Here is a 22,875-nt window from a genome sequence, read left to right on the forward strand (position 1 = left end):
TGTCTGTGGCTCACACTGTGCAGAAATCAGTTAAGGATGTAGATTTGAGAGATAATCCCTCATTATCATTTTAAGAGCTATAAAGCTGGATGGGTGAGAGTTGTAATAAGCATTAAAATACCGGTGCAAAATATTTGCGACAGCTTTTTAGAAAGGCCAATGAATTACACTTTAACAAGTGGGTGGCAGTGTAGCATAATTAGCATAATTGATACGGGTCTGGTCATGGAACATCAAGGTTATAGGTTTGTTGTACCATTAAGCAAGGTCCTTAATTGCTACAGTATACACAACATGGCCAAAAGTATGTGGACACCTGACGTCCATGATCTCATCCAAAATCTCCAATTGATCCCAAAGGTGTTGGATGGGGCTGAGGTCAGGGCTCTGTGCTGGCCAGTCAAGTTTTTTTCCACACCGATCTCGACAAAACCATTCCTGTGTGGACCTCGCTGTGTGCCCGGGGGCATTGTCATGCTGAAACAGGAGGGGGCCTTCCCCAAACTGTTACCACAACGATGGAAGCACAGAATCATCTAGAATGTCATTGCATTTAAGATTTACCTTCACTGGAACTAAGAGGCTCAGCCTAAACCATGAAAAACATGTCAGTTGTATCAGGGTAAGCAGCAGCAAATATCTAGAAAAAAATTTCAACAAAACTCTGGATGGACAGATGGCACTCTGGATAAGTGTAAATATAGATTTACTTTATTTTTTGAGTCAACGGCCCCTTTAACAACTGAACTTATTGCAGCATAATGTTTAATGAATCAATTTAGGTTAAGCTGCCACCTTGACAACAAAACAGCAGTGACACACCTGGGAATCAAACCTCTTATAATCTTGCAGTTGCAAATCCATTCCCTTAAATATAAATAAATGGATTGTATGTAAAAAATATATATGTTTCAGCGCCTGGAAGTTGGCGGCTACCGTACGGAATGTGTATCACAGAGACAGAGACGGGTTTAAAAACAGACAGGTTTCCCCTGGTTACCACTTCTTGTCTTTAACATTACGTAACATAACATAATGACGAGAACAGGCCATTCAGCCTAACAATGCTCGCCATTTTCCTAATCAAATTAGCGCTCGGATTACATATAAACTAGATCGTATCTAACACCATATCAGGCCTAGTCTTGAAAATCCAGAGTTTCTACCTCTACTTCGTGACCTGGCAGGCTATTTCACACATTGGCTACTCTCTTCCACACATTGACTACTTACCTTTTGCTAATTTACATTAATGTCTCCTCATTACACTAACTCTTAAGTCTTTCCTCATAGCTTAAATCGTTTATAGCTTTTATCTTTCATAGCTTTCATCTTTGACACATAGCTATGCTGTGTGGCAGGTAAATAAAATAAAACTGAATAAAGCTTGCTCTATATATTTTTTTAAAAGTATGTATTACAGAGCTTCTTATACGTAGTGGAACCTGAAAGACTTCAAGAAAGTTGAGTGCACACATGGTGAAACCGACCTTGAACCGATCTTTGAAAACCGTCCTTTATAGTGAGCTTTCATTTAAGATACAAGCCACATTGCTTAGCTGTCTCCTGAAGCTTTATAAATGTTAGGAATATCTTTGAGATGTTTGCAAAAAATATGAGATAATTTTACATATTAATTTATGTGTCTTTGCAAAACCTAGAGAGGTCCAAATATGAAATGGAGAAGGCAGCTCTTATTCAACGGAGATCAGATGAACAGCCAAAGTACCGAGCTGGTGGAATGTGGGTGGGAGTGTAGTCTGAAATATAGGTGGTCTTACAGATAAGGATTAAGTCCATAAAAAAAACAACCTTAAAAGGAATACCGAAAAATAAATTCCGTTCCCTTTGCCTAGCAAGCTTAAACATGGGTATCTCAGAAATAAATTTTTACTGGCAGAGGTTCATAGTTGTTATTATAGCAAATCCCTATCTATACATTTCTGTGCACAGAAAATGTTGAAACAAATAATTTATTTCCAATTCTAAAATGCTTAATGGCAGAATGTTCGTTAAAATAAACATGTAGAAAATAGTTCTGCATGATAACAAAAACATGAAAAACAGATTTCACAAATCCTAGTATAAAATCAAGCATTCCAGACATAATTTGTATGAAGCATGCTTATCTGTTTGCTAATTTGATGTGCGTTAGTAATTCCTTCTGAGGGGTTGACCAAAGGGTTGTGGATACAAGGACTGTAAAACTTCAATTCTATAGAGACCGAGGAGAACAGAAGATCCCCACTCGTATAAAAGCACTCCCCACAGAACTATGAATAACTTAGAAAGAACACATTTGAATTAAAGAAGAACGGAAAAGGAATCTTTAATGAGAGCTTGTTAGAAGAAATATTTTTCAAAAGTATAACCGACTCGCTTTCTTTCGTAGTTTAACTGGAGGGATTTATGTTGAAGGGCAGCAAAAAAAAAAAAAAAACTTTATTAAATTTTATGAGAATCTTAATGAAGTTTTTTGGGCAAGGCGCCCCTGGGGTTGAACAGCGTGGAGTGACCCGCTACTCTGGGGGCTCCCGGCGGAAGAAGGGAGTCCCTCGCTGATTTTCAGGCCCCCCACCCCCCCCCCAGCGGCGCTGATTCAGACGTTCACCGAGCTCAAGAGGCCCGTTCGTGGCCCCGCAGTTTGGTAAAGTTCAAACACATCGGCAGGTCTTTTAAAGTCGCCCGCCCGCCTGCCCGTCCACCAGCCCCACGATTTCCCCTCCCCTAATCTCACACCTACGGAGATTACGGTGATCACCTGTCAGCCCACCAATCTTCTGCTCTCAGACCCTCTCCCATAGTCATGTGTCTTTATGAAACACCTCTCACTCTATGTCAGCCTCTCTCTCTCTTTCTCTCACTCTGCCTCTCTCTCTCTGTCTGTCTGTCTGTCTGTCTGTCTGTCTGTCTGTCTCATGCACTCTCTCTCTCTCTCTCTCTGCCTCATGCACTCTCTCTCTCTCTGTCTGTCTGTCTGTCTGTCTGTCTGTCTCATGCACTCTCTCTCTCTCTCTCTCTGCCTCATGCACTCTCTCTCTCTCTTTCTCTGCCTCATGCACTCTCTCTCTCTCTTTCTCTCACTCTGCCTCTCTCTCTCTCTCTCTCTCTCTCTGTCTCATGCACTCTCTCTCTCTCTCTGTCAGTCTGTCTGTCTGTCTGTCTCATGCACTCTCTCTTTCTCTCATTCACACACATACACACTCCATGTCTCTCTCTCTCTCTCTCACTCTGCCTCTGTCTCTCTCTCTCTGTCTGTCTGTCTGTCTGTCTGTCTGTCTCACGCACTCTCTCTCTCTCTCTCTCTCTCTCTCACTCTGCCTCTCTCTCTCTCTCTGTCTGTCTGTCTGTCTGTCTCATGCACTCTCTCTCTCTCTGTCTCTCTCGATCTCTCTCTTTCTCTCATTCACACACATACACACTCCATGTCTCTCTCTCGTGGACACGAGCCCTGCCACCACTAGCCCTCCGTCATTCCGCCACACAGGGAAAACCCCCCCCCGCCCCCCCCCGCCCCGCCCCCGCTGGCCCCCCGCTCTGCCAGCCCCCCCACATTACAAATGAAGCTGTCACTCGGGCGATTATGCCCGGACACTTTGAGCCATGCCTGCCGTCACGTGGCGGAGCTGCAGATTAATCCAGGCGGGGGGGGGGGGAGGGTAATGATCCCGCCGTTTAGCCCCCGCGCCGCTGCACCGGGCCCCGGGGTAAACCACACCGCTAGCGCCTCCGCGGCGTCGCGGCGTACGGCTGCGTGCGCTAGCCCGATGCGCCACACAGCTCCGTGCGACTCATTCACTCAGCGCTGAAACCGTCCGGGATCGTGAGCTATCCAGCGTCCACGCTGCGGTCCGGGCTCAGTCAGTGTGTGTACTTTAAATCTACTGCGAGAACGTTAGGGCGGCCATCTTGGAACGTGAGGATTTAGACTGAGCGTCATCTGATGATACGGTATCCTGCTCAAAGAAAGGTTCCCTCATATGGCCCCAATTTTACAAACAGGATTCTTAGGATAACACAATCATCTGATGGAGAGAAGTGGTCCTATAAGTAGTATTACCTTATAATATTATTGCATATGCTGTCAGTCTATGATTTAGAATCTTGAAAATTTTTTTTAAATGTTTTGTTTTTTTGCTGTGCCTCAGCATTGCTGCTGAAAAATAGCACTGTGGTTGTGAAGCGATGAAGTAAGTACAGGAGAATGTCCCCCTCGATGAAGCCCTGAACCCAGGAGGCCGGGCCTACTTGTTAAGCTCGTTAAGCCTCAGTCTTGATTGGGAAATGCCACACATTCCTGAGAATAAGCCAGACAGCCAGCAGAGTAGGAAAATACTCCAGGCATGTGGCTTATGAAAGTAAAAAAATAATAACAATAATTACACACTTACAACAAAGGAGGAAGACGTGTCTAGTTAATGGGGGGTTTTATTTAGTGTGGCCATGTTTTTGGATTCAATGGGAAATATTCATCTCTGTAACCGTGTTCTAAACGCATTTTAAAATGCGATGTTTCCAACCCATTAAACTATCTACTAAAAGCCAACAGGTGGCGGGTTTGGTGGAAATACTGCTTGTGCTATGCACCTATGAGCCTACATAGCACTGCCTTAGGCGTGACATAACACCTGTCATATCAAGTCATGACAGCATAACACAGCTCACGACAAGCATCATAATATCACTGTCATAATAACTGTTACAACGTGATGGCAGCATAAATGATGTCAGCGTAATGACATCCATTGGCAGCTGTAATACATTTGTCACAACTTGTTATGTCAGATGCTACGCTAGGGCTTGTGGCACTGTGTAATACAGGCTCAACGGCATGTGGTTCAACGAAGCGTTAACAATTGTTTTGATCTAAATAATCGGAACAGGGACCGAAATTCAGGTTCCCAGTTTCCTGAAAGGTGCAAATAAAGGTACTTTTCTTCTCCTCTGAGGCCCAGGAAACGGCTTCCTGTCCCGAAAGTGCAACTTGACCGGAGGAAAAAAAAAAAAAAAAACGGATTAATTACTGGAAGCAGCCTTTGCTCGTTTGCACTCTGACAGCACTGATTAAAGTGAGCATCTGTGCCATTGTGCTGCGTGAGAACATGGCCGTCGGGTGGGGGGGGGCGAAGGGATGTCCTGAGACTAAATACCTGTTTGATGAATAAGAGTCCCTTATTGGCTTCCTGACAGTCCACCCGCACCCCCCACACCCCCCTGCACACGCGCACACACACACACACACACACTTTCTCTCTCACACACACACACCCACCATACACACACACACTCTCTCACTTACACACACGCACACACAGACACACACATGCACTCACTCTCACACACACACACACACAAAAGAAAACAAAGCTGAGAAGGCAGTCCACGTGATGGAGAATTAGCTGTCCTGCCGGCCATTTGCTTTCCAAATTAACAATGGCACTGCAATCAGAGGACTAAAACAGCTTGTCGATGTTGCCGCTGTGAGAAACGTTCTCCCCTCTCCTCACCAGTCACCATGTGACCTCTGCGCCAAAGGAATTTTAACCCTTTGGAGAGCAGGTTCTTTGCAATGCTTTTTTTCTTCAATTTTTATTCTAAGTCAGCATTCTAGAACGTTGCTTTCAGTTACCAGCAGTGGTAGTGACATCAGCATTAGAATGTTCGGTTACAGTAAGAACATTCTAATCACATATTTGTGATCTGATACCTTAAAGGGTTAAATGGCTGCCTTTTCAACTCAATTGACAGGTGAAAGCTGTTTTTTTTTTTTTTTGTGCCTTATGTTGTAGCGTATTGTGTAAGTATAGGTGTATTATTAGTAAATATATCATTTTCTTGGCTTTGAAATTATAAACAGAATTTTAGCTCTTTTAAAAAAAAAAAAACAGTCGTATCTGAGCCACTGAGAAATAATTTTTATATTTTAATGCATCTTCAAGATATCGACAGCGTCAGACATATTTCATACTGCTTTCCAACGAACTTCATTTTAAAACCCAAGACTTAATTTCCCCAATAATATCGAAACACTCTGCCATTAATTACACTCAATACTTCCGTAATACTCATAACCTGGCTTTCTGTTGTGATAATCATACATTATACATTCCGTATCGCTGCTTCATTACTCATGTTTACAGGCTCTTTATGCTACATTTAATCCACTCATTAGCAATAATGACTCTAGTTATTATTTATTATGCAAAACCATGTCCTCTCAGTAGAGCTTTCAGATAACGTGTTCTCTAAATGCTTCAAAAAAAAAGTCCCCCCTTTCAGCTCAAAGGCATTAATTTCAGGTATCTAGCTCACTGATAGGGAGTGTGGCATTCTGCATATTTATTTTATGATTTTTTGTTTATGGGGGCACGCTGCACACAAAATAATCTTTTTTTTTCAGGAAAAACAGACTTTGCTGATCTTTTTTTAGTCTGAAAGTTTTTTTTTTGGGAGAGTTTTTTCTGGGGCAGCGAAAGTGGGGATTTCTATATCCTTGTTCGCTTCTGATCTAATAGAATCTGAAAAAAATGTGAATCACTCTGCATCTTGTTAGACTTTTATAGTGTTACAGGTTTGAAAAGCAATTTTAGATAGGACCGCATGTGTGCTCTGTTGAATATTAAACAGGTCTAAAAAAAAAAAGTACCTCATCTATATTTAAAACCATTGCAAAAGTGTGTAAGCACATATCTTTCAGATAATATGCAGGACTACAAACAAATGCATACAGTAAGTACGATTATAACATCAATTTACTTAATTCTTGTTCTAGTTATTCTTAAGCATAAGCATTTCTCATTTTCCATATTAACGTCTGTAATATACTTTTTTTTATTAAATCGGTGGATTCGTATTGGACATACTCAGATAGTTGTCTCGTGAGGTTGTGTTAACCCCTGGGCTGTAATGTCCTTGAGCAAGACACTAACCCCTAACTGCCTGCGAATGAGAGCACAATTTAAGCGCTGATAAAGCGCTATTATGGTCCGTTTACATTTACTATTTAAAGAGACAGAGGGAAAAAAACAGGCTGTTCTAACTTGCAGAGAAAGGACGTGATATCAAGTCACTTTCTGTAAATATTAAAAAATAAAACTCAATATGGGCAGTACAAGGAAAACACCCGCTTAGGGGAATCAACAACAGGCTCGAACGGTTTTGAATACCAAACAGGTACTTTGTTGGACAATCACCGTGTATTTTCTACTACATGTCTAACAGTCCTGTTGCAGAAGAGAAATAGTAAAACTTTGTTGTAAAAGCAGTTTTAAAATCCGTATAAAATTAAGGACTTTAGGAAAATTAGATTTTCAGTTACAGGTAGATGCATGTCTGCCCTTCAATGAAATCACGACTATCGTTTTCTTGTTTTGTCTCTAGTACACTATGGCATACTTACACCGATTATCAACGCTTTGTTCTTGAAGGGTACTTGTGTGGCATTTTTGTTGTGTTTTGTCCGCAGAGCCACAAAATTTGCACAGAAAATTCTTAACCGTTTCCTGCAAAAAAATCATGCAAGTTAAATTGCAAAGTAGCAATGGTAGCGCGGTAACAAGTCCAGACAAACATCAGAAACTCCTTCAGACAGCAGAGATGTTTTCAGATGTTTTTTTCCCCCAAGATGTCAGTGGTTTGCTTGGCAGTGTAAAGAAGAGAATAAGACCATCGGGTCCTCCACTGCTATCTCCATCTTCTCATTCAGATAAGTGAAATGGGCACGCTCACACACTTCTGAAGAGTTTTCAGTCACCATTTTAAAAACGTTTCAACGAGGAACAACTACGCAAATGAGCAGTGAAGAAGAAACCGCTTCAGATCCTCAACTTCCCCTCAAACAGAGCTGCTAAATTTCCCAGAAAGACTACATTACCCAGCGCCAAATATCCAAAACAGTGAAAGAACATATTGTATCTACATCTGTCGAATTTTATAACAATAACTTCATTCAGGCAAATACCTGATTATGTCTTTGACATAAATCATCTTCTTTTAAACAAGGGACGGGGGTACGGACATGTTTGATACTGTAACTCGTCAGGGGCTGATGGGAAACGCAGCTGAACCGATGGCTCAGCACAGGAACGTCTGCTGGGCAGAGTGCAGACGTTTGGCCTCAAACAATGACATCAACGGCCCTGCCTGTATTTATTTTCACTGAGCGTATATTCTGAAGCGGTTTAAACCGGCCTAATGCGGCCCATAATTTCAAATCAAACGAGAACGTATCGCCACCGGCCCGAGGCCGGTAAGGTAAGAGTTTGTCTTGTTGAGTCACAGACAGACAGAGTTTGGGGCATGTTACCTCTTAGAATCTGTTTAAATTTACAACCCCATGGGCCCATATGGTACTGATCATCAGATCCATGCATTTTCAGTCGAGATGGCGTCCGCTGTTAACAATGCATGCATGCAGTAGACCTAGACAAACAGCCTCCGCTATTTTTGTTGTTGTTGAATAATAACAGTTGTGCACAGGTTGAGAGGTTCTTTCGGTTCATTCTCAGTACATCATCATCATAAAAATAAAACATACGCTCACGCACGTGGACAGTAGCTCAGGAGGTAAGACCGATTGTCTGGCAGGCGGAGGGTTGCTGGTTCAAACCCCGCACTGGGCATGTCGAAGTGTCCTTGAGCAAGACACCTAATCCCTAACTGCTCTGGCGAATGAGAGCTTTGGATAAAAGCGCTATATAAATGCAGTCCATTTACCATCTCGTCATGAGTGTTTTTACTGGCTAAATACGCGCATGTGATGCTGTCTTGCGCAGTCATTCAAAGTGCTTTTGCTAAACGCTCTGCATAAGAGCATCGGCCGAATGACTATGTACGTTTCAGCACTACAACACTTAGTTTAAGTCATTGCTTGGCTAATGCGCAGGTGTCAAACTCCAGTTCTGGAGGACTGTAGCGACTGCTGGTTTTTGGGGTGGCACAAGTGTTCCATTTAAGTCATTTACTGGCTACGGAAACCACACATCTTGTTCTCTTGTCCTTGTTGATTTGAAGAAAAACTTGGGATTTAGTTTGACACCCCTGTGCTATAGTGTTCAGTCCTGTTTTTACTTTAGTGTTCACATGCCATAGTTCTACGGCCCAGATTAACAACTGGAGTCTGCAAACAGCAGCAGACACTGTGACCCTCCAAGCCCTGTTCAAGCTTAACCCACACAAAAAGATCAGCGCTAAAATGCACTGTAACAGTACTCAGTTTTCCACAAAAACTGAAATCCACAGCAGGTTTTCCATCGTATCTTACATATTACAGGTATAATCAGAGCCCAGGAAACATTACGTGAACGCTTTAAAATAGAAACAGGACTGAGCTGAACACAGAAGAAGCAGAAGACTGCAGCTATGGCAACTGATCATGCTATTTGCAAGGGGCCTTTACACTGTGGCTAGTCACTGTTATGGCTCTCCCTGCCAGTTGTCTCGCTGCTCCCCGTAGGTGTGGACCAGCAATGAGAGGGGAAAAGTATAATATAATTGGCAGCACCTGTAATGCAGACTATCAAAGGGGCACAGCACCAGTTCTCTCTCTCACTTCTTGCTTTATCCTTGCTCAGGTCAGGCCTTTTTGGCCGTAGGCTTGGCGTGGGCCAAGTGCATTTTTTGACCGTTGTATCATACTCCTGGAACATAAATCTAATCCGTAATCCAACATTGTTGTCCGCTTCATATACGTTCTGGGTTGTGAGAGTTGCAATGTGTAACGTTACCTGCTTTAACCCATTGAAATAAACCACCAATCACCAATCACCAACCCCCACCAATCAACCAATCAGGAAAGGGAACCTTCCTGGCACCCGTGGCACACCCAATGAACATCTCCCAAGACCATGAATAAATATATTTATGTTGATCAATAAGGATTTTTTCCAGTAACAAGAGAAAGAGAAATCACAGCTAATAGGGACTGAGAGAGGACGCCTACTTTGAAGAACTGATTTCCATATTTGCTACTGAAGCGTCTGATTAATTTCAATGGCTTTTACAGTGCAAACCACTTTCTGATTTAAAGTCAAACCTGAATTATTTAATCTCAGAGGAGAAAACATCTGTGCAGTGTATCCCATTGTTTTGAAGACTATAGGCAGAAATGAACCAGGAAGGAAACGAAGAGTACGTTTTCTTAAGCGTATCAATGAATTAATGATAAATGATGCTTTGTTGGAATTACAGATCACAGAAAGAATGAAGAGAGTGCATTCTGTGTGTAGACAATGAAATTTGATTTGTCAACAGTTTTTTTTTAAGGAAATAATTTAAAAGGCGTTAATTACGTTTCAAAGGAACTGCTTGAAAATCACTGCAATAAAAACGGCTTCAGAAACAGGTATCTTAATACCCAAGAGTCCACAGGAGAAAGACACCCGTTTACGATGAAGCAGAGCTACGGCACAGTTAATTAGGCATGCAAACTCCGGCTTCATGCACAATAAAAGAAAAGCAATCGTCAGAAAGTGTTGTAACTGCAATACTCAAGTGTGAAATAGGAACCGCTTCCCTATAAACGCTCTCCCGAGAATCAGTCTCCCGCAGTCCTCTTCACATCAGTTCACGCCCCATAAACTTGAATTTTTAAAAAATATACGATCATTTCTTATTCATCTATATTTGAGAGAAACTTTGTATTGCTTCAGCCTGTATGGAAATTGATCGTTATTTTAAATATATATTTTTCATTGTGCACCTGTAAGGCCCAAAATTTGACCGCTGTCGCCATCAGGTGGACAAGAATGTAACTGCAGGAACTGGCAAGGAGGACTGCATCTTCCTCTCTGGGTACGGTTTCATATCACAAGCCAGGGCCACAGAAAAGGGGTGTCCTGGGGGCCAACGTCCCCACAGTTTTTCTTTTCCTGCTTTGTGTAAAATAGGCACTGGCTCTCCTGTAGTACTGTGTGGCCTGTTGGATGTGAAATAGGCACTGGTTCTCCTGTAGTATGGTAGGTTGTATAGAGTGCAAAATAGCCAGACTCTCCTGTAGTACTGTGTGGTTTGTAGGGTGTAAAATAGTCACTAGCTCTCCTGTAGTACTGTGTGGCCATATGCAGAATGCTCTGCTTTGAAAGTCAAATTTTTCCAAAGTCAAATTTGATTAGTGTGTGATCGCTTCATATTTAAACTATGGGCATGTGATGTGAAATACCTTCTTTTCTTTTTCTTTTTAAAGAACCGCAAATATGACTGCAGTTTTCTGGAGCCAGAACACAAAATACATTACTAAATTGTTTCCGGCACTGGACTGCAATTCATTACACTCCTGAACCTGTTTTCACACAAGTCAGGCACCGTGACTAAACAACACCAGCACATTATCCCACACTCCACTGCCGTGCAGTCTCCACACAGCCTTAACTGCGAGTTTCCAAACTGTCTGCCAAAGATAACAAGTGTGTGTGTATGTAAGTAAGTGCGTGTGTATGTGTATGCGTATGCAAGTGTGGGTGTATGCGAATACGTGTGTGTGTGTAAGTGCGTGTGTATGTGTATGCGAGTGTGTGTGTGTGCGTGTGAGTGTGATGTATGTGTGTGCGTGTATGTGTGCGAGTGTGGATTATGTGGATGTCTGTGTGTGTGTGTGTGTGTGTGTGTGTGTGAGTGTTTGTATGCGTGTGTGCATGCATATGTTTGCTATTTGCTCTCCTGCCTTTGTTTTGCAAATTCGATGATCAAAGATTTGAAGGTAAACAGCAGTGATCCGCTCTCCTGAGTCCAGCACCACTCCCTCAGACTTCAGCAAACACAGAGGGGGAGGGAAGAGAGATGGAGATAGAGAGGGAAGGGAGAGGAAGAGAGAGGGAGAAAGACAGAGAAAGGGCACTCCCTCAGACTTCAGCAAACAGAAAGAGGGGGAAGAAAGAGATGGAGAAAGAGGGAAAGGAGAGAAAGAGAGAGGGAGAAACAGACAGAGAGATGGGGAGAGAATTAGATGGAAAGACAGAGAAACAGACTGATTTATAAAAAGACTAAGAGACCCCCCCCAAATACAGGATCCAGGGACATCAGTCAGATCTGCACTGTCAGACATGTCTGACTCAAAATGGCACTCAGAATAGGCAGGAAATTGGGTGTGAATATTCCCGAATGGCTTCTGTATTCCTTCACGCCCTTCCCACTGCCCTTCCCACGTGCCCCGGTCCCACTCAGCTGAAGTCACGCACGCGCTCAGTAGGGTGCTCCAGGCCCCCCCTGCGTTTGGGGAAATCAGATAGGGGTGCACACCGGCGCGTTTTCAGCACTGTTTGAAAAGTGCCCGGCCGGATCGGAGAACACTAGCGCCTCCTCCAGTAATCACATGATCTGAGATGGAAACTCTCACACCCACTTACTCACAAACACACTCTCACACACACTCACAAACACACACATGCAGGCACACACTCACTCTCTCTCTCTCTCACACACACTCACTCTCACCCAAACACACACACACACGTAGAAGTGTGTCCTTAAGGAAGTTGAGCTGTTGTCTTTATCTGTCCTGTAGACACACAGACATCTCTTTCCTGTGGCCGGACAGCTGGGCCATATGGATGTCTGTGCACAGGTGCACTGCAGTGACCCCACATCTGCTGCACCTCTACTGTGGAGAAGCAATTTAGGAAGCAGAGGACCGAGGCACACCTGGCCAGCTTAACCCCGAAAGCCAGACACACCCCCCAACCCCCCTCCCTCACCCCCCCCCAACCCCCCCCCCCCCCCCCCCCCGCACCCCCTGCCACCAAATAATCAGTCATCAAGACGCCCCAACCCCCCCCCCCATCAAATCTCTCAGCAACCCCCCCCAACCCATCTGCTTTTTCTGGTTCACAGAGCATAAACTCTAGTCTACATCCCTCTAACAGGTCAGTCTCCAGTTACCCACTTAGATTTTATAATAATACCAGGTCAAGCTGAATCAAAACGTGTTGAATACAAACAAAAGCGGTAAGTGCGGAATATTAAGCAAAGTATATTAAGTATATTAAACAAGGAATTTTGTTGACTTAGACGTGGACTCAAACCTTCACAACTCCCAAAGCTGCATCTTTAAGCAAGCCAAGTTTGCATTTCCTTATACACACACCTTTAACGCTCAGGAGTTTGAGTTAATTAAACATTTTGAGGAAGTAAATAAACACAAGGAACACCCTGCTTAAATCCATTATTCAAATCACTATCACACACCAAGCTCTGTCCCAGACACATTTACAAATGAGGAGGCAATTTTACACCTCCTTGAACAAAATCACTATTTCTCAAACTCAATAGTTTGTAAAAAAAAAAAAAAAAAAAAAAAAAAAGCTAACTAATAAAAGCTACTGGCTCGCAAAGAAAATTTAATTAAACGCCTGTAGGAAAGTGTCTGGTAGTAATGTGTGAAAGTACCTTTTAAACAAGTGGAGAGAAAAAACATAATAATGAAAACATCAGATTGAATCTCTACATCAGACACGGTCGTCGTGGGACATTACAGTACACAATGGCATCAATTAAAGCCATTAAGATCGCATCGTGTTTCCAGCGTTGATTACCATGAACGGAAGAAGCACACTCGCAGAGAGAAAAAAATGACCTGAAGAGCTATAGTAGTCTGATCAACCGTTGTCAGGAGCACCTTTATAACGGCAATTTCATCAAGAGGATATAGGCTATTCACAGTCCATTTGAGATTATCTGTCCAAAAAAAAAAAAAAAAAAATGAGGTTTGATCGGAATTCCAATATTCTTCGTGAATTAGAGATGTGCAGGAACTAGAGAAGTGCCTTCTTTTTCACAGAGAATGTTAAGTCTGGTGTAGCAGTGGAAGACCAGGCATCAAAGGTCAAATATAGGCTGGTACAAACTGGATCCAACACACCACTGGTGCTTTTCAGGTGCACACACACAACTCCAGTGTTGGGGAAGCTACTTTGAAAGCAGTCGTACAAATGACCAATTACTCCACACTGAAAGTACTTCGGACTACAGCAAAGCGACCGTGAAGAGAAAAGTAGCTTGTGAACCGACAACTGCTCAACAAATTTAGTTCAAACTATTTTGTTTAAAAAAAAAAATTTTTTAAAAAGCATAAATTTATCATTATCATGTTTCCCAGACATGACACACACGTGAGGAAAGCCTTCTCTTAGCACACAGGGGGGAACTGCTATACAGCGGAGTGGGGAGAACCATTAATGTGGGGAAATTGGCAATTGACTGTTGGCGACTATAGTGGAGCGGAGTGCTTCTCACCAATCAGAATCATTTATTCAAAGGGGTTTGGGGAAAATAACTATTGTAGGGACAAAAGTAGTTGGTACACTATATGACCCAAAGTATCTGGACACCCCTTGGTCTGGGGCAGTTGTTCATGGTTTGGGCTTGACCCCTTAGTTCCAGTGAAGGCAAATCGTAATGCTACAGCACACAATCACATTCTAGATGATTCTGTGCTTCCCAAACAGTGTGGGGAAGGCCCTTTCCTGTTTCACCATGACAACACCCCCCAGCTCACAGCGAGGTCCACACAGAAATGGTTTTGTTGAAAACGATGCAGAAGAACTTGACTGGCCTGAACAGAGCCCTGACATCAACCCCATCCAACACCTTTGGGATCAACTGGAAATCTGCGAGCCAGACCTGAGGGTGCCTGCGTGCGTGCGTCTTTATAGTATTTTGGCTTTCTGCTTACACTGTGGGAATGAGTGGGAAGCAAGCATTCCATTGTACTCGTTCCATATGGCAACAGAAATAATCTTGAATCTGGAAACAAGATTGTCTCTATCACAGGCGCCTACACCCCTCGTCCAGGAGAGCCACAGGGTCTGCTGAGTTTCATTTTCACCCTAAAATGAGCAGCCAGTTCAGGCCCAAGAAAGCCGGATGACAGCTCAGGTAACTCGGCTTCTTTAACAGAGAAACTAATTGCTGATTAGCAACGAAACGCTGCTGCTCCCAGCTCTGTTATTCCAGAGTAATTGTCTAATACGGAACTGAGATCAATGGAGGTCACGTGACCACACATTCGGCTACGGTCTCGCGCAAACGCGTACGCGCAATGTCAGCGCCTTCCTGTAATTGCTTCGTTGCGAGCAGTCTTACTGCCCCTTAGATCATATCAAACGGGAAATAACTGGAATGACAAATAGGGTATCTGCCGAATAAGTCGGCAAATAAAATGAGCTCCTAAGGAATGATCACCCGGTACACTTCTTTTTCACAAGATACAGCAGGCACATTTGAACTCCTGTCATGTGGACTGCGTTTAATCTGGTCCTTAAATGAAATGAGTAGAGTTCAGACACTATAAGTGGATATAGGCTACTGCAGAAACAGGCTAATACATGTTAATGCATCTCACACCATATAACAAGAGATTCACTCAGAGATGTAGAACATCTGTTTAATATTCTAGAGTTTGCTCAACATGAGCATTTGGGATATGATATGCAGGGTCTGCATCTTTCAAAGTACAGAAATGGTGCTGACAAGATTTTAGTATTTTAAGTAGGATTTTCCGTCGAAGCCTTTATTTTTTAAATAAATTAAATAAAAATGTAAGTGCGGGATAATATTGCACACAAGGAGTTTTGAAAAACAGGAAAGCACAGTTGGGTACAGGGACGTTTACAGTCAGCATTTTCATCAAATGCAGTTCAAAACGCGGAGCTCAGCCGCTTACCCACATCCTCAATACAGCGCAGCGCGAGAGGAGCTCCGCTCTGTAAATTACCATATTCTGCGTTTGTGGGGAAAAGATTAGTCTTCCGAAACTGCATCTGGGCCCAGAGAGAAGCACACGTGCGGTCTCTCTATATCCCTTTACGATTCAACAGGAGTATCAGATGTCTCAATCGCACTTACCTTCGGGTATATGAAGGATGCAAAATCACGCACCTCTGCTGCCCTCTACAGGCTAATACAAGGTATACGCCTTAGCTCAGTAGCGGCCAACCCCGGTCCCGGAGAGACAGACGAAACGTAGTGTTTTAGTAAAACAGCAAGAACACAGCACGAGACGGAGTTAGATACTGATACTACAAAAAGCAAAGGAAGAATGCTTTCCATCGAAACGGGCCCAGTCTGCAGCCAATGAACTGAATTACTGCAATTAATAATTGCACCCAGTCTGCCCGTCAGCGGGCCAAAGACACTGCTTGATGGTGGAGACACACATTTGCTCAGCCGAAAAAATATATAAAGTCATCAACTCTTTAACGTTGTGTCTACCTCAGAGTTAAGCCACAATGTTTATGGGCCCGATGGCATGCCAAGAGATAGCTACCTGCCAAGAGTTTTATGCAATTTTGCGAAACCACTTAGAAGGATTCATGGAACCAAACAGGCAAACTGCGGTCCAACTGCAACAAGTAAAAGGGAATAAATCATTGTGTTTCTGAACCATTCCCTACATTTACTTTTTCCCAAATCCATTGCTGAAACAAGATTGCACGTCAACACACACACACACACAAATACAAATAAACTAAGAGCAACACACACACACACACACACACACACACACACACACACAAGAATGTATTGCTATACTTGTGAGGACTTCCCATTGACGACATTCATTCCATAACCTCTAACCCTAACCCTAACCAGCAAAAGGTCCCCACTTTGCATAATTTTCCTCATCTTTCTATCCTTGTGGGGACATTTGGTTCTCACAAAGATAGTAATACGTGTCCACACACATGTACGTACGTACATACATACATCAAAATGCAAAGTAATATTTACTTGAACCCAATAATTTGAATTTCGAACATGAATGATCGAACGTGTCTCCAAGTTTTGTTTTATATAGTCCATCCCACCGGCCAATATGGGAGCTATCTGATACCACTTTAAGCTAGCAGGGAAAATTTTGTACTTTGAATTTGTGGACAGATTAACGGATATGATTCATTCTCCTACAACAGCCAACTGACGTCCTCACCAACAACTCCGCATAAAAAAAATATTGGCAGCATAATATCCCTCACATTGTTATTGTAGATTGCGGTCGCAGGTGTGCACGCTCTGATTTTTGGGACATTTAATACACGCAGTTTTATTTTTTTAAATGTAAATAACCTCTTTTATAAGGGTTTCAGACGTTCAGACGTCTCCCAAAAAATGAAAAATGGGCGTCTTTTTTCAGAACTCGGGAATTGGTGTCTGTGAGTCATCTCTTTCCCACTCCCAGCGCGATTTATTCGACATGACAGGTTAGTTTTTGTGGTCACTTTGTTTCGCTGGGGCCATAAAAGTCGTCTCAGCGATCCAACCCAAATTTGAAATTTGTCTGCAGTGTTCTCCAGGTTGCACGCAAAGGGAGCCCCCAACGAAAACCTCGGCCTTGTAGCTTCCGCACGTCATCTGCGGCAGATTAATGTAAAAAAAAAAAACTGTCCTGGACTGTCACTGAATATCCAACGTTGGGGATCGTCAAATCGAAGAAGATGAACAAGCTGTTCCCCATTAAATTCAAGACGGGGGCACAGAAAGCAGTAGCGTTTGGGGAAAGCGGGGTGGTCCACTGAATTCCCGCTCCGATCTCGGGATTGATAGCTTCTGTCGGCGGCGTGATGAGTCAAACTCGTCTTCATTATGCTACATACCCATTCTGCAGAAGCTGTGCAATTATCAGATGTAACCCGACGGTTTAGAAAATGAACTTGTTTCTCAGTTCCCAGAGGGTGTCTGCTGAATGGCTAATGCTATTTGGTGTAGCCTAATGCTTTTAACATACCTTACATTTTTCAATCTGCAAAACTACTTCTAGTGGAGTGTGGGACTCCTGCCTTAATGAACACAACTCGCTATTGGTGTCTAGGTCAGACCAAGTATTCACTGTGCAAATCCTCTTTTTAAAACCTGACCCCCAGAGCAACGCTAAACTGGATCGAACAATCAGACCCACCGTGAGGGGAAATCTGTGGTTAATGTTGCCAGATTAATTCCCAATGAAAAGTTCTCAAAAATCCCTGATCTTCTATTGTCTCCCATACAAATTTCTCACAATTTGTCCCCCCATATCTCCTTTTAAAATCCCCGTCTGTCACTGACTGCCATACATTTTCCCCCAATTAATTTTTAAAATCCCCTACATTTAGGGTTTGACTCCAATTTGGCAACCCTGTCTGTGGCAGGGATCTTCAGAAACACATCAGACCTCCCTCCACAGATTCAACGCAGATTGATTATGCACTTAATCACCAGTTTTATCTGCAATGGAAATGAACAGGGACCTGTAGAGCGGACCAAAGACATTACAAGATTTAATGAACAGGTCTAATCTTGCCATAAAGCCAGCCGGCGATGGATTTACCAGCACTTATGATTAAAACACATAAATGTACAGGGTGCTATGACATGGCTGAAGATATATAGAGTAACCCCACAAATACACACAGAAAGTGAAGATTAGAGTTGGTTAACCTCTTTTCTGCATTTCAAAGTCACCAAAATAACTGTGACAAAAGCGTATAGCTTTTGTGTTCAGAAGCATCCTACAGAACAATCCCTGTGATGTATTGTTTGGCAAAAAGTCACAAATCTTCATCATAAAGGATACCAGTGATGCATGTATGTAAAGATGTGCATGACCTTAGATGAGGTTAATATGTAATAAATGGATATAATGTAAATGGCATCATCCTCAGCCCTTAAATAAATGCTGAACTCCATTGCTTTCAGTTACCAGCAGTGATTGTTACATCAGCATCGCAGTGTTCCGTTAAGAACATTCCAATCGCGTATTTGTGATCTCACACCTCAAAGGGTTAATAGGATGCTTGCTCTTATATACGATTCAGTCAAGGCACAATGCTGCAAATCGCTCGCTTGTAGTTGAAATGTACAGTGCGTTATATTTAGCTAGTAAGCAATGCCTTAAATGATTAAACTGCTAAGCTTTCGAATTGAAACATGTCACTCAATTAGTTATAGCTTATATACTTTGTATTGCTTAATATTAAAGGTTGCTCATGCATTACATTAAAAAATTTATTGTCACGTTATAGTTGCATCCATACATTTACATTCCATGGGATCCTTCAAAGCTTCAAAACAATATTCATGAAAAGAGGGTATGAAATGGAGACTCTTCAAGACACTGAATCTCTTCAAGGTTCCACTTTCAGACTGGCAATACACTTGCGCCAGAAATGTCTATCATAATAAAATGTGTCTGTTCAAATGAAGGTCTTATCGTTTCCTTTGTTTAGTTTCTTGTGTCACGTTTACATCAGAAATGAATTGTAGTATTAAGTACAAACACTTGGGGGCAGTGTTTCCTCCTCCCCCACCAATTCCATCAATTCAGTTTGCTCTCAAAATGAACATTTGAACTATACAAAGAATGTAGCAGCAATGAATAAAGGTGATGTCATGAGTAAAAAAAAAATTTAAAAATCAACCAATCAGACAGCGGTTTTATTTTTCCATGTGAAAGCCAAGAGAGACCCTCTCCAGTCTGAGAATAGTAGAGCCATATTTGCATTGTGAGTGGAACAATGTCCCAGCTCTAAGCACTGCACAGAGCACGTATGATACTTTAAGTATACATTAAATGTACACAATATACATTTTATCACTGCAACCACAAAAAATATCGTCATGAATCAATGACACAATCAGTGCAACAGTTTATATTCTTGTAATGCTTAAATTATATGTTTATGCAAGATATTATTTATTTGAATATGTGCAGCAGTATGAGTGTGTGGGTGTGTGGGTGTGTGTAAGTGTGTGTGTACGTGTGTTCTTCTGTGGTCTACCAGGTTGTTTGCTACTTCCGAGCTCACCTGTGCACTCTTGTTTCTTTACAAGGAGAGTACGGAGAGACAACAGCAACAGACTCCAAATGCAAATTCCCCACATACTGTAGAATAAACTCAAGGTCTTTTGTTAGCTTTCTTGTGCATGAACTAATGGTGCTGACACACAGCTGGCTAAGGAACAGCTCAGCAGCTAAATGTCCAATTACTTTCGGTCCCCCAAAATGGGGGAAACAAGGTCAAACAAAAGGACCTCCAATTGCTATACGGTGCACTTTGATATGGACGTAAATACTTGCAAATTGAAGCGGACAGTCTGCACTTTAACCTCGTATCCATCGTTTCATTTCACATCCAATGTGCTGGAGTTCAGAACCAAACAACCAAAAATGTGTTACCATCCAAATTCTTGGACTGCGCTGTACGTGTACACACATACCTGCATCTATACAGCAGTGCTTTGAATAGGTCTGTAGTCTAAACTGCAGTCTTTGCCTCCTGAAGCACAGCAGCCTTCTGTAGTAGCAACACTAAGTCAAGTCCTGCTTTTCAGTCAATGTCCGATGGATTCAGTGTGTTCAAAAACACACTACAAAGTAATTTAAACTACATCTCATCTTCTGGTTTTGTTTGACCCACATATGGGTTTAGCATGAGACCATATCTTATAAAACCCCATGTAGCTTTTTATAAGAGGACGGAAAGTGAGGTGAAGACCATGGCTGAATATTTGTTTCAAGAACACCATTAGCTACAAGCCAACCCCTGCGTGAAGCCAGAAGGGTCATTTTAAAAGGCATTCTGATTTCGGTTCATAAAGAAGGAGCTATTATAAAATATGCAGGACTAACATGCTTTTTTTATTCACAAGCAAACATTAAATATTCATAATTTATTTAAAGCTATAAGCAGCAACCATGTAATCTGACAAATTTCAATTGAGATCCAGCTCTAAAGGAGTTCTGATTTGGGTTAAGACATTACAGATATAACCTTCAATATAATCAGAGGTGGACAATCCAGGTTCAGAACATTCATCCCAGGATTTTGTTCCAGTCACCTGGATTTGCTAATGAGCACCATTCTTCAGCCAGGAGGTGGAGCTAAAACAGCCAGCTGAGTTCAGAGGTGGATGAAATACATGGCAGGACTTTTACTTTCTGACCCCTGGAATGTCCACCTCTGAATATAATACATTTACCTCCATGTGGATGATAGCTTATGTTTTTGCCCTTTAAAACCAAGTAATAATGTAATACTGTCTTATTATATTTGATTTGACACCTCAGTGCCATACCTTCTGAAAATATAGCCACTGACCTCCGTCTCCATTATATTGTATTGAATTTCATCACGATTCTCTAATTCAGACCAAACTAACAGCACCCACTAGTGGCCTGCTGTTGTCACAGCAGTCAGTCCACCAAATGAATGCAAATCAGTCCTGCTGTTGTCCCCTAGCCCGGTGATAACGCAAAATTGGCCCCCAAGGCCAGTAGTACTGCTGCTTTTCTTTTTCTATCCGATAGTTAATTGATCGATTAGCGCCACTGATTGGCCAGAGATTTAACTCACCAGGTTTAAATCCGTCCTGATTAGAGGGGAAGAACGAAAATCAGCAGCATCACTGGAATGGAGGGCCAGATTTGAGTAGCCCTGATCAGAAAGGAGAACCTAACCGAACATTTTTGGGAACTTAGAAAACTCGCATATTTTCAAAAATTAAGAGGATGTCTAACTTAATTGAGTACAACAGAAGACAGGAGGGGAAGAACCTGATTTTTCATAGTTAAGACCAGGCAACACAGTTGGCAAGTGGTCTTCGCATCGAATGGTTTGCTAGCATACAGCTGTGATAATTTACGAACAGCTGGTTGGCAAATTGCTTGCGGAGGTTTCATATGCTATAGCCAGAACCTTACCTATCTGTGAAAAGTAATATGAACAAATATCCTTTTTTGACTTAAACGTTTACCTTATGTTAAATCTTCGCTGAGTGATCTTCAGTCCTGGTCACAGAGAACCATGGTCTACTGGTCTTCTTGTTTCTCGCCATAAACTCAGCAACCGATTCAGATCCGAGAAATCAGGTGATCTGCGTTAGCTGCGTAATTAAATGCTTTAACTGGCCAATCGCTGCGCTGCTCAAATGCTGAGTGACAACAAAAGGCAGGAGGTCCTGAATCCTGCGGCTCTCCAGGACCTGGATTGAGGACCAATTTTTAGATTAAATTTCAGAAAGAAAGCCCTTCAGAACTAGTCCTGACTATTGTCCTTGGAGAACCAAAGAGAGCGCTAGTTTTAATTGTTATTCAGAGCTTAATTGATCGATTTCGAGCAGTTAATTACACACTCGGCTCTCCTCACCTGATGTTTTGGGTCTGGTCGGTTGCTGATTTCAATGTGAAAATGAAACTGGCTCCCCTGCAACATGGAATAACGATGCTATTTAACGCCTAATCATGTAACACCGCCATTATAAAACGCTACCTGTCAGAGAAATTCTAACACATGACAAACTGTGTTTGATCATCCTTGTTTTTTATATCATTTTGCGCGAGTAGAATTTAGTAAATTAAGTGTTTGAATCTGATTAAGATGATGTTTATAATGTTCTTAATAATATGTCCCCACTGCATATTTGTACTCTGGTAACTTTCTCCGTGTCCACTTAGGCCATGTCAGGATTCTGAGTAACGAGTGTTATTGCTGAGAGAGAGAATTAGGGTGAACATGTATTGGATTTCAGGAAACGAAGACAGGGGCGTTATGAACATAATACTAGGCTATTTCGCTTGTTTATATTAGGTCTATGTAACAAGCAAAACTAACCGGCCTTTTAAATTTTTTAAAGGAATTTAAAGATACCACCTGGACGGATATTTTTGGGCCCAAAAAAGAAGAAATGTCCAGTAAAAAGAGGACATTTGGTCAGCCTAATTGAGCACAGCAGATGACAGTAAGTGGCTGCAGAGATGCAGTGCCGAAAATCCGGTTTGGAAGGCGGTTAGAAAATGCTGTCACGCCCTTGAGCCGAGCCATTGAAATTCCACAGTAAATATTCAGCTGTAGGAAAGGGTCGTATGCAAAATATAACTTATGGCTGTTGCCTTGGATACGGGCATCTAAA

At 42.3% G+C, this 22,875-nt stretch overlaps 1 long non-coding RNA gene across 2 annotated transcripts in view; it reads right to left on the bottom strand.

Moving 5' to 3' along the window:
- The window catches only part of LOC135255835 (uncharacterized), a 50,453-nt gene extending 28,479 nt beyond the window's left edge, over positions 1 to 21,974 (bottom strand). Inside the window, exons 1-2 of one of the 2 annotated variants that reach the window (XR_010330290.1) lie at positions 21,721 to 21,974; positions 20,185 to 20,261 (exon numbers count right to left, since the gene is read on the bottom strand). This is a non-coding gene — a long non-coding RNA (uncharacterized LOC135255835). The remainder of the gene's footprint in view (positions 1 to 20,184; positions 20,262 to 21,720) is intronic. The other variant, XR_010330291.1, reaches the window with a different exon arrangement.
- Positions 21,975 to 22,875: the final 901 nt, after the last annotated feature.

The sequence above is a fragment of the Anguilla rostrata genome, chromosome 5, assembly GCF_018555375.3.
Source record: "Anguilla rostrata isolate EN2019 chromosome 5, ASM1855537v3, whole genome shotgun sequence".
NCBI classification, from domain to species: Eukaryota; Metazoa; Chordata; class Actinopteri; order Anguilliformes; family Anguillidae; genus Anguilla; species Anguilla rostrata.